Raw genomic sequence first — 17,961 nt, 5'->3', positions numbered from 1 at the left:
CCACTAACAGCTAATTACTGACAGTTTGCATAGAAAAACTGCAGGATTCCCTATTGTTTGATTCTCCTTGTCTGCTGGACACCTGACTACTTTTTTTGGAGGGATTTCTACCCCTGGGCACAGAATATTTTGCAGAAAGTCTGACTTCAAAACACAGCCCTGGAGAACCCCCATGAGAGAGCTCTTGAATTGTTAGAGAGCCATGAGTGAGAACAGTCTTCCTTTATATGATTCTGGTTTGCTGAGAAAATTGGAATAAAAGGCAGAAATAATTCCACACAACCCAGAGGAGGCTGCTAATTATGTGAGATCAAATGAAAAGAGCAAACATCAGTCAGCTTTTACATCAGGAAGTGTACAAACACCCTGCAAAGTAAAATACATGTGCAAAAGCTATTCTCTGACATCAAACTTATGATTAGCACCCACCAGAGCTAAAGGCTTTATGGAGAATTCAACCACATTAGATACAAAATGTTGAGGGTTTTTGAAGGATGGAGGAGTTGTTTGTTTACCATATTGTTCTATTCCAAGGTTTATGTGGTCAAAATACATCACAAAAACTCTTAAAAATGCTGCAAATTCAGGTTGTGCTTCTACAGTGAGTTCCATCTCACCAGAAAGATGGATGGAAAAGATTCAGCTTACACCAAACATGTTTGTGGGATGCAGGCAGATGGCCCAGGAGGGGCTGTGATACTGAGCACATCAGAGGAAAGCTGCAGGGACCATTTCAACTGAGCATTGTCTGAAAAATCTCCAGATGCTGAGCGAAAGTGAATGCCTCTAAGAATCAGCACCAGCTCCTAATGAGTCCCATCAGGAAAGAGCTGAGGAGAGCTAAAAAAGGTCATTTGTAGAGAACAAGAATAGAAAAGTGTAAGATTGATTCGGTGATAAAATCTGATTTAATACAAAAAAGTTACCAATTTACTGTATAAGGAAGTAGGAACAGTGCATTGCACATGATACCATCTCCTCCACACGGTGTGAGCCAGGACCCTCACACCCCTCTCCCCAGCCTGCACCAGCAGGGATTTTGCCATCTGCTTTCTCATCCACCTCACTGTCAGCCCCACCTGCTCCAGCTTTTCCTGTGCCTCCAGCTGCAGCTCAGCCCTGTGTCTGTCTGTCCTGCCCTGCACTGAGTTTCACTGCTGGCACATTTTCCACAGGGTGCCCAGGTGTGGCTTCACTGCCTGGGAAGGAGTCCTGGCTTCTGTGCCACTTTATCCCTTTGCACAGCACTGAGCTGTGCCCAGCTGCATCACTGGGCAGCCTGTGTCTGTCCCAGGGCTCAGAAACACAGTGCACACCCAGCCTTGCCACCAGCCTTCCCTTCTGCTGTGAGCTCCCCATCATCCTCAGTGCTGAGCTCCCCATCATCCTCAACCCTTCCTTCTGCTCTGAGCTCCCCATCATCCTCAGCCCTTCCTTCTGCTGTGTGTTCCCCATCACCCTCCTCACCCACTCTGTGCCCTTTCCTCATCTCCTGAGCCCACTATTCCTGCCAAAGCCTGCCATGCTGCCAGTGCCCATGCAAGCAGCCCTGCAGGCACCCAGACAGGCCAGGCCTGGGCTGTGCTGCATCTTTGAACAGACAATTCCATCTGCCACGTCTGCATCAGCACTTTAGCTCCCTTGAGCAGCTCGAGGTGTCCTTTGCAGTGGTGTGGCTGCTGTGCAGTGCCCCATCCTCACTGTGATGATCCACCCACTGCTGGCTGTAGGGCTGCAGACCCACTTTAACACAAGCAGCACGAGCCCCTAAACTCTTTATTTAATTCATGACTAGCGTGGAAGGTTCAATAAGTGTTTACATTGCTTTTTTAAAATGAGCTTTTTTTTTAACTTCTTGAAGTTGCTGATACAATGCATCTTTCCAGTGGGAACAGAGGGTGATGACAGGACAATCCAGCAAACTGCATCTGCTTACAAAAATGAGACTTTGTTCAACCGAACACTAAATCTTTGATAAATTAGTCAGGGCTTTGGTGACGTACATGTTGAACCAATATGACAGTTTTATACGGATTATGATTATTAATGTTTTTCAAAAATAGAGAGTGTGAGCCAGACATCCAGTGTCGGAGCTGCAAGACCACCAGCCGAGGCACGAGTCTCTCAGGAAGGCTTCTTGCAGGCTCTGTGTACAATCTCTTTTTGCACTCAGAGCATATGCAACATTTTAATTTGTAGTGAGTGTGCCGGGGTGCTCGTGTCTGAGCCAGGAGGTCACGCTGTGACCCCCCAGACACAGGCTGCACAACACACTCAAGCACCACTGGCTCAGTGGTGGCTTTTTTCTGGAGTGAAATTTGGCCTCAAAACATTCCACATTGTTCCCTAGTTTAGGCTGAACTGATTGTATTTACAAAGCTTAGACACACTTTTGAGCCTCAGAGCACATCTCCCATCCAGCACTGCTGCCAGCACATCATCTGCAAGGCTATACACAGTGCAGGTCATGTTCCATCTCTGCCTGCCTGTAAAGTTTAAATTCATCAAGCTGGACTAACATGGCACGTTGTGGGTACTTCCTTGCAGGAGACTGCAGATGCTCTGGAGGACTTGCCACGTTTGGAAGGAGCAGCCTGCTTGTTTTCTGCCTGGGAAGCAGGGCAGCATGGATGAGGTTCAGACTTGCTTTTCCCTTATCATGCTTGCTCACCAAGACCAGGTGGGACAAAGACAGTTTAACTAAGACAAATGCCAGGTTGCACTGGGCTGGGGCAATGCAGGGTGTATGGACTGACTGGGCAAGGAGAGCAGCTGTGAAAGGGACCTGGGGCTGCTGGTCCATGGCCAGCTGGATCTGAGCCAGGAGGGACATCCCTGTCCTGGGGCACCATGGCATCAGGGGAGGGAGGGGATTGTCCCACTCTGCTCCAGGCTGGGGCAGTTCTGGGTGCCACGACCCAAGAAGGACCCAAAGCTTTAAGAGAGCATCTGAATGAGGGACATGAAGGTGGTGAAGGGCTTGAGGGGCCACCACGAGTGCCTGAGGACACTGAGGCCAGAGCTCCCTGGGGGTGCAGCTCTGATCTTGCTCCCTGTGACAGGGACAGGAAACCAGGGAATGGCACATTTGGATGCTGCTACATCCCACTACTCCCTCCTGAAGAGGTAATGGAGCAGCACAGACAGACAGGCTGCTCCTCACCCCTCACCATGGCCCCCATGTTCCCTTACCCTGCTCCCCATGTCCCCTTACCCTACTCCCCTGTCCCGCAGGCAGTCAGTGCAGTGCCCACAGACACCACAGACTGTTTGTAGCCTGTCCTGCTAGGGCAGATAATTGGGTAATTCTAAAATATTTTTATTTTTTAATGTTTTTAACTTTTTCTTAAGGAGAAATGAACTGAACCATTGAAATTAAAAATTATTTTTAGAACTCGGGAAAAACTCTATCTCCTTCAAAAACAATTTTGGCTTCAGCAGCTCATCTTGCAGAAAACTAATTTTTTGGCTGGAAAACTCATGAACTGAAAAATTCACTGTTCAGGTCTTAGCAATCTCCTTCACACCTCTCCACATGTCAAGCAAGTTCCTGGATCACTTTTTCATCTAAGTTTCCAGGAATAAGCTTCCTGCCAAGGTGTGTACCAGAAACACCAGAGCTAGGATCTGCCACTCCCTGGAGCTAAACCAACATCTCTTGATCTCTCCTCTGGGATCTAACATAGAACAGACACTGCTTCCTCTGCTCAGGCCACTGCTGGCCCACCTTAGCAGCCCCAGAAGGAAAGGAAAATAGGAGATGGAGCATCTGCAGCAGCTAGACCTGAGGCATGTCTGCAGGATTGACAGCCCTGGCCCCTGCCTGTGCAGGATTGGACACCTTGAGGTGCACTTGGATTCTAACATGTAGAAATGTCTTCAGGTATTACATTTCATGGGGCTGGTCCTGCCTGGGTTATGGTGATGCAGCTTTGATGGTCTGCACTGTTCCCTGCCCAGCACAGACCATCCATCTCACCCTCACCTTGCACCTTCTCACCCTCCCCTGTGCCTCTCCTGCATGCACAGAGCTGGGAATGAGCACAGCTTGCACTTCCTCTTATCTGATCCACCAAATCTGCCCCTGTTTTGCTGTTTGCTCTACTGGAGGTTGAAGTGGGAATAAATACATTTAGCTCTAATGCATGTACAACATCTCTTAAGCAATTGTGACCCTCCATAAAACTTTAAATACACAAAGAGAAAAACCAGGAGAGAGATGTTCAGAGATGCAGTTCAGCCTTATCAAATTCTTCACGTGTTTGTTGTGGTGTGTTTGTATTCCTGGGCTTCTGCTTGCAGGAATGTTGCTGATAAAACCATCTCACTAAACATGGACTTGGTGTGTTTTAGCTGGTGTTTACAGTGCTCAGGCAGTAAGAGCAGCTCTGGATTCCTGGGGGCAAATACCCCATGAGCATTTGCACTGGCTTGCTGCAAATGCTGATCAAGTCCTGCTGTGCACAAGCTCTGCAGGAATTCTGTCTGGTCCTTAGAGCTATGTCAGGTTTGGCAAGGCACAAGGCACAAGAGATCTTTTCTCCTCTGAGCCCTCCCTGGGCTGCCAGGGCATGCACCACTGCTATTATCCCATGGTTTGCCTTGCAGACCATGTCCCTGCTGGATGATTCCCCTCCCTGAACTCCCTCCTCTCCTCAGGGATGCAGGAAGCCCCATTCCCGTGCTGGCACTGAGGAAATGGAGCCCTCAGGCCATTTCCCACAGAGCTGCACATTCCTCCCGTGCCCTGGAGAAGTGACCTGCTCACCACTTCATCCCCACGAGAGGAGCTGCAGGGCAGGGGGAGCGCCTGGACCCCCGGGGCTTTCCCAGTGAGCAGGAAAGGAACCAAGGAAACCTCCCACAAGCCTGGATCCCCTTCACTGACAGCTTATCCAGTGCAGCTTCTTGTGCAACCCCAAGACCCGGCCAGCAGAGCTGTGTGAACCATAAAACCTTCCCTCGAGGCAAACCCAGCCTTTGGTCACGGTGTCACCCCCATGTTTGCCAGCTGTTTGCACCCCTGGGCGTTTTTGGATAGAATCTCCTTCCCAGCCCCCAAACTCTCAGTGTTGGTTTCTGCTCCAAGCTGCCCAGGGGCAGTGAAGAGTCCAGTGATGGGAAGTGGCAGCTGCCTCCATCCAGGACTCCTGGCTCCAGCCTGGGCTGGGGGATGAGGCACAGGGGCTGCTCTCAGGGGAAGAGCTCAGCTCTGGCCTCAGCCCTTTGAGCTGCTTTGAGGAGGAGCCGTTTCTCCTTAATTTTTTCATAGAAAGAAGTATTTTCTGTGGGGAATAAATTCCCAAATACAAGTTTTTCTCTACAAGGTGTCCACCCAGTTGACCACAGTTGTTATTGTTGGTGTTGGTGTGTGTCCACCCAGTTGATCATAATTGTTGAGGTTTGTGTTGACTATTTGTTAACATTTTATGTCTCTGTAAATTGTTAATGCTCCTGGCTGTTTGTCCCTCACCCCATCCCAGTCCCACTCTGGTATCCACCCCCACCCCCACTGCCCCCTCCAAAATGGTGTGTGACAGCAAGGGCTCATGGGATGCCATTCACTGATAAAAACCCTTAAAAACAATGAGCCAGTGTAACATCTAAGACTAAAAATGGTACTTCCAGGTGGGGAAAACTGTAGAGAAGATGGAATCACCAACCAGAGCTTTTTTGCTTTGCTGCCATAAATTTAACAGCACTCAGCCAGCAGGACATTCCTAGCCCAAGAACCAGCAAGTGATTTCCTGGGGACTTGCATAAGGGTGGGAGCTCCAGCTGTATCATTTGGCAAAACTGAATTTCTTCTCCTTTGTGTCATCCAGCAGGGACAATGATGGAGAGCACAACCCCTTGGGTTCCCTGCCCAAAACTGACCTTTAATAAAGTCTTAAAAAGAAGCTGGTCTCCTGGCCCATTCATTACAATTTTTATGTAGAAAATAGTAGAGAAATAGTGATCAGGAGCTCTGTTATTACTCCAGATGCTCCCAAGGCCTGCCTCTCTGTCAGTACTCAAATGGCTGAAAACATCTAGGACAAAATCAGACTGACAAATTGTGCAGTTCTGAAATACCTGGCCTTCAGGTAAACTACTCAAGAGCTGATTCTCTGCTTGTGCATCCATATCCACAGCACATCTGCTGGCACCCAAAGGCCCTTCCCAGCACAGGGACTCCCTCATGCTGCACCATGAGCATGGCAGGCTGGTGTGAGCTCTGCAAGGTGATTTATAATGTTCTGGTAGAACCCAGAAGATAATGTGGGGAATTCCTGCCATGTACAGCACTGCAGGTGTGGTGCAAGTGATGGAGAGAGAAGACAAACAGAGAAAATTCTTGAAGAGAGGGCGCTGGGGTCACCTGAGAGCCCCTTCCAGTGCCTAAAGGGACTCCAGGAGAGCCAGAGAGGGATTTGGGACAAGAGATGGAGGGACAGATAAGGGCCAATGGCTTCAAACTGAAAGAGATGAAATTTAGGTTAGTTAAAGGGAAGAAATTGTTTCCTGTGAGCATGTAGAGACCCTGGCACAGGGTGCTCAAAGCAGCTGTGGCTGTCCCTGGATCCCTGGAAGTGTCCAAGGTCAGGTTGGACATTGGGGCTTGGAGCAGCCTGGGACAGGGGAAGGTGTCCCCACCTGTTCAATCCTGTTCAGCTCCAGCTTTGTTTGAAGTCTCTTCATCTATAGAAACTTGGAAAAAGATTATTTCTTTCCTCCAAATAGTGTTTAACACAGCCCTGACCACCCTACTGATAGCAAAGCCCTCCCCACATCACACACTGCAGCAGAAGGGGTGCATTGGTGTCACTGGGAATCAAAATCTGAGCTCTTGAACATCATGATGCCCAAAAGAGCTGGGAATTTTTGAAAATATCTGTGCAAATAACCAATCAGCAGCATATTCAGAGTTCTCACCAGGCTGTGGGGAGAGACAGAGTGGAGAGGTGACCCCCTTTTACATCCATTGCCCCCAAATGCTGGTGGCTTTCCTTATGGCAGCACTGCTCCCCAGCACAGGCTCTGTGCTGGCACAGGCTCTCCAGCTGCTGGCACGTGCAGGGGTGCCATGGTGTGAGTGATGGGTGGTGGTGCCAGGGATGGATGGCCACGATAACGCTGGGACACTGCCCTGTGCTGCAGACACACAGCAAACACTCCAGAGGGAAAGGGGGGGACAGAGCCATCCACAGAGGAGGAATGAAAGCTGTGAGACAAGGAGCAGAGCCTGACTGGGCAGAGATGCAGGAACCATGGGAGTAAAACTTTGTTTCTGTCTTGGGCTCAATCCAGGCTGTGCCCAGCAATGTGTGTTCTGTCCCCATCTGCTGACCCAGGTGTGGCAGTGACCCTGATCTCCTGGCACATATTCTCTGCTAATGGGCCATCTTTAAACCAGCTGGGCAATCATCTTTATCTTTCCACAGCCCATCCTCCCTCCAGGAGATATCTCCTGTTCATGGCCAGTGAGTCCCAGTGCATGACTGATAAAATTACATCATCCCATTGGGAGATGCTCCAGCCAGGGCAGGAGCCAAGCCTTTCCTACCCAGAGAAAAACTGAGATTTTGGACACCAAGGAACCTTCTTTCCACTGGATTCCAGAGGAAAGCCAGACCTTTCCACATCATCCCTGGACCTTCAGAGGAAACTGCACCTTCTCCAGGAGCACTGCTCCAGCTGAACCACATCTGCCACTGCAGGAGGATGCAGCCACTATTGAATGGGACTGTGCCAGCACCCTGACTGACTGACTGTGTCAGCTTGGATTCTGACTCTGGCAGGGTTTGGGGATTGTTCTTTGTAATACTGCATTTCAGTTTTAATTTTCCTAGTAAAGAACTGTTATTCCTAATTCCCATATCTTTGCCTGAGAGCCCCTTAACTTCAAAATTATAATATTAATTTGGAGGGAGGAGGTTTACATTCTCCATTTCAAAGAGAAGCTTCTGCCTTTATTGGCAGACACCTGTCCTTCAAACAGCTTCAAAGACAGAGGACACGCCATGATGCTGACATGATGCAGCCTGGGCACTCCAGCTGCTTCAACTCTTGCTTTTGTCCAGCCCTTATCCAGGGCTGCTCATGGCAACACCATGGAAGGCAGGAATGGCAGAGCCAGGTCAGGGACTTCAGCCTTCCTGCAGGTTTGTGCTGCCTAAAACCCCAGGGCACAACCCTGAGAGGACTCCAGCACTTTTCCCTACTGCCCTGTGTTATAAATATATATTAAATTATTGGCGTTTTGCAAATATTAAAATAAATACTGTATGTATAATGTTAGAAAACTTTACTATATAAATATAGTTTATTTTATTTCTGCTATTAACAAAACTTAGAAATAGTAATGTAATAAATATATATTTTTTCTTAGACTACCATATAGTAATATAAAAAAGCTTTTGTTCATATAACTAATTCAAAAATAGTACAAAGATAATCAGGAAGTTTTTCACATTCTTAAATTATCCTATCTAAATAAAAGTAGCAGTAACAAACACCAAAATCCCCCCTAAAATTCAATAATCCTTTGTTTTCAAAAAGTATCAGACAAAATAAAGCCACAAAAAAGGTTAATTTACAAATTAAAGAAAAATTATTTCAAATAGTACATAAAAATCTATAAACATGCAACAGATTAATACATTTTAAAAAGTATTTTGTAAGTTAATGTGTACTCTTGGCTGAATGCCAAGCATCCAGCTGTATTAACCCTTTATTATCTTTGTCTCCTATTTACCCTTTTTATTAAACCAAAACAATAAGGCTTTTCCCACTGGTGCCCAGCCCTGGCCCCTGTGCCAGTCCCACTGCAGGCAGCCTGCTCTCCATTCACAGCCTCCTCCCATGCTGAGACAGAGGTGGCACTGCCAGGGACCCTGGCACAGGCTGTCCAGGCTGCCCCAGCCCTGCAAGTGTGCAGGGCCAGGTTGGGCTTGGAACAACCTGGGACAGTGGAAGGTGTCCCTGCCATGGCAGGGGGTGGAAATGAAAGGGATCTTACCCATCACACAACAAACCATTCTGTGATTATTTTATTCTATGATTAGATGCATTCAAGGATTACAGTTCATGGGCTACCTGGCATTGCCACCAGTCCTTAGCCCTGCTCTTGTGCCCAGGGTTATTTCCATGGTGAAACAATCAGCTAAAAATACTGTTAAAAGTTTACTGGACAACATGCAGATAGTTCTGAGTTAGATAAAACATCTTATGAATCTGGACCATACTTGTAGATTTTAAAGTAATCTTAAAATAAACTTAAAAATCTTAAAATAAGCAGCAATGTCCTAAGTATGTTGGAAAGACTCAAAAAGCAATTATCAGCCTCAGATTTGTTCTTGCTGCTTGTTCTGTTTGCAGAACTGCTTTCAGGTTAATTTTGTGGTTTTCCCAGGTCTGACCCATGAGTGCTGGGGTTGGTGGGGCTTGGATCACACCAGGTACAGGGTCCTGCACACCTGGGGACAGCCCTGCTCCAGCAGCCTTGGCAGAAGGAAGCTTTGAGAGAAACTGCACTTTTTTTCTGAATTATGATTTGATTTAATTCAAATTAAATAAACACTTAACAATGAGCTGTTTCTGCTGGTGGCAGTGCAACCTGGGCTGGTTACAAAGGACAAACCATGCTCCTAATTCAAAAGAAGTGTATTGTTTTCAGAATTTTGTTTAAATCCAGCCCCCAAAACTTGTGGTTTTCAGCTTTTCCAGTGGAATGGGAATCCCTGGTCTCTGGAAGTGACCCTGGCACTTACCATTGTCAGCATCACATTAACACTGGCACTGCTCTTATCACCAAGTCATGGCTCTGACAGCTACAAAATGAGAAGGTTTCTCATCCCAGTGAAGTGTGGGGGATCCTTGAGGCCAGGCCCTACCACAGGTGTGCCCATCCTACTCTGAGATACCAGAGTTCATGGGCACAAGTATCCAAAAAATCCAGGCTGAGCTTTCTCATAGCACTGCACTGGACTCAGAAAATTAACTTACTGACACGGAGAGCTTTTCTGGACCCATCAGCCTTGTCCTCCAGTAGAAAGGTGGTTGTGTCTCTTGCCAGGCTGTTTTGCTTATGGGGGCCTGAAAAGAGAGACCAGCTGAGGTCCCTCAGCCCATGCAGCCCCACAGGCTTGGGCAGGGCAGCTCCTGCCCAGCCCAGCTCTGCTTGTCCTGCTCACATGGGATTACAGCTCTGGCTTTGTGCATCCCAGGGGAACCTGCTGGAGTCCTGTGGAGCCCTGAGTTCAGGTCCTTCCTGCATGTGGATTGTGGCTCTGTGGTCACCAGACAGGTTGAACTGTTGCTGGTCACCCCAAAGGCTCTTCTGGTTTCTCCTGCACCCCTCCCAGCAGCTGCCTCCCCACATTTCTGCAGGAAAACCTTGGCTTCTCTTGTGGGTCATATTGATGACCTCAGTTATGGCTGCAGCATTAAAATGTGTCCTAATTTTGTAACATTTATGGCTATGTCTGATCTTTGTCTCCCTTATTTTGTTACATTTTAGAAATGCAATGAAAAAAATCTTCGTGAAAGAGAGAAAACATGGCAGGGATTTGAAATGGAAAATGAGTACAAACTGGACGCATGCCTCTTCGTCAGATGCCAGAGGAGGAGAGGGAACAAATGGCACAGGACAAACACTATTAATAAAGTGTGAGGGTGGGTCTCAGATGGGACAGGAGCCCAGGCAGGACCAGCTCCTCAGACCCTGCTGCTCCCCAGCACGGGGACCTCACCAGCTGGAGTTGGCAGAGGGAGCATTCAGTGGGTGGGAAAGGCCACAGAGTGACCCAGCAGGGCTTTGGGAAAGGTCCCAGACTGCTGGCAGAGGACTGGTGCCCATGGGGTGTGTTCCTGCTGCAGCAGGGACTGACCTGAGCCAGACTGTGGAGCAGTCCTAAGCACTGGGTGTGTGGTGCCATGCCACCTCTCCAGCCCAGAGCCTCTGGCTCTGAACCCTGAATAAAAACTATCTGCCATTACACCTCTCCAGCCCAGAGCCCGTGGCTCTGAACCCTGAATAAACACACATCTGGTGACCGGGGTCACATCCAACTCTCAGTTTCAGGTTGGTGACCTAAAACCTCTTTTCCTTTGGCCACTCCAGAAAGCAAGTGGCCAGGAAAGGAAGAGCAGCTGCTGATCTTTGTAGAATCTGTCACCCCCTTGCTCACAGTCCAGTGAAACTCTTCTTGGCCAGACCTCTGTCTTTGTCTCTTGTCCTTGACTGTTGACACAGACAGCAGATGGACAGGGTAAAAAAAGCCCAGGTGATAAGTGGGAGAGCCCAAGGCAGAGGTTTGGTGTGCATCCTGTGCCACCCACTGCCACAGCACACACTGCCACAGCTGCCAGGTAACTCCTAACAGCAAACCCCCTGAGAGGAACCAGTGCTCAGCCTGTCTGTGTCCACTGATGGTGTTAAAATACACTTTAATAAGGGGAAGGTTCAATGGAAAGTGCCCACAGCTGCATGGCAGGTCCAAAGGCAGTGAGAAGTGAGAATGTAGAGTTTAGATCTGCTCCCCAGCACTTTGCTCCAGAGTCATTCATTCTCCAGAGGGCAGCAGGGCTGGGAGCAGGACTGTGAGTGCAGGGCACACCTGGAGCTGTGCTGAGGGATTCCCTCTCCAGTGTCTGTGCCATGGATCAGCACTGAGCCTTACACAGCTCTCCAGAGCAGTCCTTTTTCTGGAAAAATGCATTGTTGCAACTACCCTCACCATCTTCACAGGGAAGTATTTCTTCCTAATAGCCAATCTAAACCCACTCTCTGTCAGTTTAAAGTAATTTCTTCTTGTCCTGTCACTCCAGACCTTTTTAAATTGTCTCTCTCCATCTCCCTCGCAGCTCCCTTCAGGCGCTGAAGGGCCACAGTGAGTCACCCCAAAGCTTCTCTTCTCCAGGCTGACTAACCCAAATTGCCTCAGCCTTTTCTCTCAGAGACCAAAGCAGTTAAACATCCACCTGTTCTCCCTGCACCCACAGAACTGCCAAAAGGGAAACCCCTGGGTGAACCCAGCTGAACACCCACTTCATCCCATAAAAGAAGGGGAAAAGGCACGTGGTCCTGACAGTCCAGCCAAGAGCAAAAGGCTCCAAGGCCAAGAAACCTCTTGCTGTGGGCAAGGTGCCTGCCACAGGCACCCAGGAGTGCTCTGACACAGCAGCAGCAGCCCAGCACATCCACATCCCATCTCCAAAGTGATATGAAAGAAAGCAAGCTCCTCTCTCCACCCCAAGAGTCAAGGCTGCACCAGGAGGAAAGGAAATGAGTGGTTCCTTTAGGCAACTCAGAGCCTGGGTTGATAAACCCCAGTGCAATAAAGAATATAGAGAACTAAAGAACTGCTCCTTTTTAAAGCATGCTCCCAGAGATACAAACAAATGAAACATTCAAGGCCCATTATCCCATGACTTAATTTTTCACTCTTGGATCATTTCTGTCATGTCACAAAATCCCTTCCATTAACTTATCAAGTTCCATCTACAAACAGCCCAGGCTCCTTGCCCCTGCTTTCCGGTTTGGAAGGCTGCTCAAGAACACTGCTCTCCTACTGGCTACAAATTTTAATAGATCCTGCAGTCTGAATTTATCTGCAAAATCACCCAGACTCAAAGCACCAGGCGTGTGACCAAAAAGGGCCATGTTTAGGTAAGTGCAGGTGAGGTTACTGCAAGAGGCAAGGCTTGGCTTTAACTGGGACTCCAGGTCCAGTTGCAAATCTCATGACTCTTGTTTCACTGACCATGAGCCACAGCACCCAAGAAATCATTTCTCTGGCTGTGTGTCAATGACCAGGGGACAGAATAAAGCTGCACAGGAGTTACAGATCTCTTTCTTTCTGAGTAACATCGGTGTCAGAAAGAGAAAATCATTATTATTCCACAACTGTACAAGGAGAGATACCCAATATCCACATCTCTTGTGGAATATCTTTTCTGGAGGAGCTGAGCCTGGATTGGAAAGGACACACAGCACAGGATGTGGTGAAGTGTCTCCACTGCTGGTTTTGCCTGTATCCTGGCAAGAATGATGTAGTGTTTAGGGGTGAGAGTGGGAATCTCCCCAGTCTCCTCAAATTCCCCAGAAGTTCACCAGCCATGGCTTTCTCTAGGCAACAGCTTGATACCAATGGAACCCCACCCCCAAGCTACTACTCACATCAACATATTTCACCTTTACATATTTCACCTTCACATATTTCACCTTCCCTAACCATGCCCAAGTGGAATCTCAGCACCAAAGGCATCAGCAGTGCAGCCAGCTTCAGCAAGGGACAGGAATGCCAGAACAAGTGGCTCAGAGCTCTGATGTGCTGAGGGAACCAGAATGAAGAGTTAAATGTGTGTGGTCCAAATGGCTTTCCTGGTGCCTCATGCCTCAGAACTATCTTAAGGCACCTGGATAATGGTGTTGTGAGAGGTCTTGGATTTTTAGAACATTTCTAAGAGCTTTCCTCACCAAAAGTTGCTAAAAGGTTGCTATTGAATAGGAATATTTAGAAATAGGGAGTGTAAGTTAGGTTTGCTTTAATGAAGGCAAAAGGCAGGGAAATGTGGTTGGTGTTGGTCAACATGATGATAGGGATAGAGAGGCAGATAAATTTTCCTGCTAATGTCCAGTTACTCAGTACCAGGTTGAACAGGGCTTGGAGCAATCTGGTGTAGTGGAAGGGGGTACAATGAGACGATCTTTAAGGTTCCTTCCAACCCAAACCACTGTGATTTCATGATTCCATGGCAAAAAATGCCTCATATGGAAAGCTACAGAAGGATATGCTGATACCAAGTGGCTGAGTGATAAAAATGCAAATGAAAATTAATGTCTATGGGGAAAAACTGTCCACAGAGAAGGGCAACAGTGATGATCAAAAGAGAGGTGAAATGGGTTTGGACCCTTAGTGTGGGGTCAGAAGGTTGGGGCAGGAAACCTCAGTCTGAGGGACTGGAATTGCCAGTCAGGAATGGTCCAAACAGCATCGATGAGAAATGATGGTACACTACAGGAACTAGGGAGAACCAAGGGAGTTCTTAAGCATGAGATGTAAAAAAGACAAAAGCAGACATTTTCTCAGCCCCTTCATAGTTCCACTGTGGAGCTCTCTGCTGCAGGATGCTGCACATGCCAAAAGCTGGATGGTTCCACAAGAATACATTTAGGGAAGAATTGCAAGGTATTAAACATGGAGATGCTCAGCCTGGTTCAGGGGAACTCTGGGGCACAGGAGGTTAGGAACAGATTTATGGTGAGAGGGGTCCCTGAGCATCCCATGTTCTCCTCCAGTCGTGTCCCTGTGCCTGGGACCAGCTGATGAGGATGAGGATTTTTGGCAAGGGCTCCTGAGGGACTCAGCCTGCCCACCAAATGCTCCAGGGCTGTGAGGAGCTCTGTGGCCCCACTGCAGGTCCCTCTGCCAAAGGACATTCCTCAGAGCTACTTGCTACATAATGGAATCTAAATTTCCGCCTTCTTGTGGCAAAGTTAAAAAAAACAATAACATTAACCAAATTATACCCTGGTCTAAACAAAGGAGGGCCAGGGCTGCCAATTTCACAATTATCTCAAATGGGTCTTAATATGACACAGATAAATACTTTCCAATTATCCAATGGAACAAGGCTGCCCTGGGGGAAATGGAGAACAATATACTACAGGGGCCAGAGACCCAGGGGATTCAAAATTCACACTCCACTACTCCTGCTGCAGTCCACACATGGCAGGGGAGGGAGCAGCAGGGTGAGAGCCCATCATCGCCATCCTCACCATCCTCACCATCCTCCCCATCCTCACCATCATCACCATCCTCACCATCCTCCCCATCCTCACCATCATCACCATCCTCACCATCCTCACCCATCCTCACCATCCTCACCCATCCTCACCCATCCTCATCCATCCTCACCCATCCTCCCCATCCTCACCATCATCACCATCCTCACCATCCTCCCCATCCTCACCATCATCACCATCCTCACCATCCTCACCCATCCTCACCATCCTCACCCATCCTCACCCATCCTCATCCATCCTCACCCATCCTCCCCATCCTCACCATCCTCACCATCGTCACACATCCTCACCATCCTCACCATCATCACCCATCCTCACCATCCTCACCCATCCCAACCATTCTCACCCAATCCTCCCCATCCTCCCCATCCTCACCATCCTCACCATCCTCACCCATCCTCACCCAACCTCACCCATCCTCACCCATCCTCACCATCCTCACCCATCCTCACCATCCACCATCCTCACCATCCTCACCCATCCTCACCTGTCCTCACCATCCTCACCCATCCTCACCCATCCTCAGCCATCCTCATCCATCCTCACCTATCCTCACCCATCCTCACCATCCTCACCATCCTCACCATCCTCATCATTCTCACTATCCTCACCCATCCTCACCATCCTCACCATCCTCAACCATCCTCAGCATCCTCATCATCTTCACCCATCCTCACCCATCCTCACCCATCCTCACCATCCTCACCATCCTCACCATCCTCACCATCCTCAACCATCCTCAGCATCCTCATCATCTTCACCCATCCTCACCCATCCTCACCCATCCTCACCCATCCTCACCCATCCTCACCATCCTCACCCATCCTCACCCATCCTCACCATCCTCAACCATCCTCCCCATCCTCACCATCCTCCCCATCCTCACCATCCTCACCATCCTCACCATCCTCATCCATCCTCATCATCCTCACCATCCACCATCCTCACCATCCTCACCATCCTCATCATTCTCACCATCCTCACCATCCTCATACATTCTCATCATCCTCACCATTCACCATCTTCACCATCCTCACCCATCCTCACCCATCCTCACCCATCCTCACCCATCCTCACCCATCCTCACCCATCCTTACCCATCCTCACCATCCTTACCATCCTTACCATCCTCACCATCCTCACCATCCTCATCCATCCTCATCATCCTCACCATCCACCATCCTCACCATCCTCACCATCCTCACCATCCTCACCATCCTCACCATCCTCACCCATCCTCACCATCCTCATCCATCCTCATCATTCTCACCCATCCTCACCATCCTCATCCATCCTCATCATTCTCACCATCCTCACCCATCCTCACCCATCCTCACCCATCCTCACCCATCCTCACCATCCTCATCCATCCCACAAGCTGCTGGCAGTGGGACAAGAGGGTCAGTGAGGCTGTTGAAGCTTCTGCTGACAAGCAAGCTGAGGGTGGCTGGTGGCTGCAGGGCATCATGACTGGCACTGCTGTCCTTCCCAGCAGGGTGATCTCTGTGCCATTGCACACAGACCTGAGCCATGGCAGCTGCAGGTGTGATGCTCACCTGGCTGCCCACAGCTGCCAGACTGTGTGAAAGCACAGCTTTGGATCAGGGTGGGTGCTCACAGCTGCTGTTTGTGCCAGGCTAATCTGTGCTGAGCATCCTTGGATGGCTCTCTGCAAGGTGTGCCTTCCTGAATTTGGCCCTCAGCAATGCAGCATCACTTGCAGCATTTTGTCCTCAAAGATGGTAGCTCAGTCCTCCACTGCCCCAGGCTGGCTGAACTACAAAATCTGAGCAGGTCTGAGGGAACTCTGAGTTTCTTCTCTCCACAGCCAGGATGCACATGTGAGTGCATGGGAGCACAAAGCTGAGCTGAGAGGGCAGCTCAGTGCCCTGTGCTGCTCCAGGGGGGCTGAGACCCTTCCCTTCCCTGCCATCCCTTTGCCCATCCAAAAGGGTCAAGGACCTACCTGCAGCCTCCAGCTCCAGCTTTGTCTGCCCCCAAAGCTCCCATCTCACCTCCCAGGTTGCTGGGGTGCTACGTGCTGTAACCTTTGGTAGGTAGGGGAGGATGTGGACTTTGGTTACCTCAGAAACTCACAGAGCGGTGATGTTCTGATTGATATCAGACCCAGAACCAATGCTCTAGAATTCCACACAGGCTTGTTGTTTGGCAGAATAAGCAAAAGCAGATGCTGGATGGAGCAGCCACACAAACAATTGGCCTGAGGACCCTGCAGCCTGGCCCTCTCCTGCTCCCTCTCTCAGGGTCCATTTACCCCTTTGTTCTGACCTGGTGACTGCACATCCTGCATCCTCCCTGCTGCTCTGCAGGCCTTTCCACCCCTGGCTCTGGAGGGCTGGGTGCAGATGAAGCTTTGAGGGGATCACTGGTGCTCCACAGCCAGGGGCTCCCAGGAACAAGCTCAGAGGGGACACAAGGTGTCCTCAGTTGTTATTTGCTGCCAAACCATCCATTTTCTCTCCCAGGGCCCAATCTCCTCCCAGGCAGCAATTACCTGCCTTTCCCAGGAGAGCTGAGCCCACCACTGTTACAGGATCACTTTGCAAACCCCACTGTCTGTCTGCAAACAGCTCCACGTCCTCTCCTGCTGCCATCAGCTCCAGGGCTGTGCACATGGCTCTCCCTGGGCAGCTGAACCCCCTTAACCAGCTGAAAACATCTACAGGAAAATCCTCCATCCCAACCCCTCTGTGCTGGTTCTGCACTAGCTCAGAGCACCCACAGCCTCTTCCAAGCACAGCTGGTGAGTTAGGGAGGCACAACCTTCCCAAATATCCCTGTCATCTTCCTGTACAGCCTTTCTTTCTTTGGGACAATCTGCATGTCAGTGCAGGGCACAGCCAGGCTGGAGCAGAGGGACTTTTCCCGTGTCCTGACCTCACCCCAGCTCCTGCCTGCAGAGGTTTTGGCTGCTGTTCTGAGGCTCAGGGTCCTGGGAGAGGTACAAAAGTGCTGAGGGCAACCTGGGACTGGTGGGCACTGTCCTGGGGGACTCTTGCATTATTTAGTGTCTCCCAAGAATCATGCATGTCCTGCTCAGGGTGAGTCTCTCCCCTGCCAGAAGTGGAACTAGGGTTGGATGCAGAGAACTGAAATGTGAGCAGGGCTGAGAGGACCACATGGTCCTCTGCAACATCCCAAATCCTTCT

The 17,961-nt window shown here is 49.4% G+C and overlaps 1 protein-coding gene across 4 annotated transcripts in view; it reads right to left on the bottom strand.

The window, feature by feature from the left end:
• Nucleotides 1–17,961, bottom strand: part of MYOCD (myocardin) — a 227,703-nt gene that overhangs the window by 99,425 nt on the left and 110,317 nt on the right. The window lies entirely within an intron of this gene.

Source organism: Erithacus rubecula, assembly GCF_903797595.1.
Source record: "Erithacus rubecula genome assembly, chromosome: 20".
Lineage (NCBI taxonomy): Eukaryota > Metazoa > Chordata > Aves > Passeriformes > Muscicapidae > Erithacus > Erithacus rubecula.
Note: the sequence above shows the minus strand (reverse complement) of the source record. Positions and strands in the feature narration are given on the sequence as shown.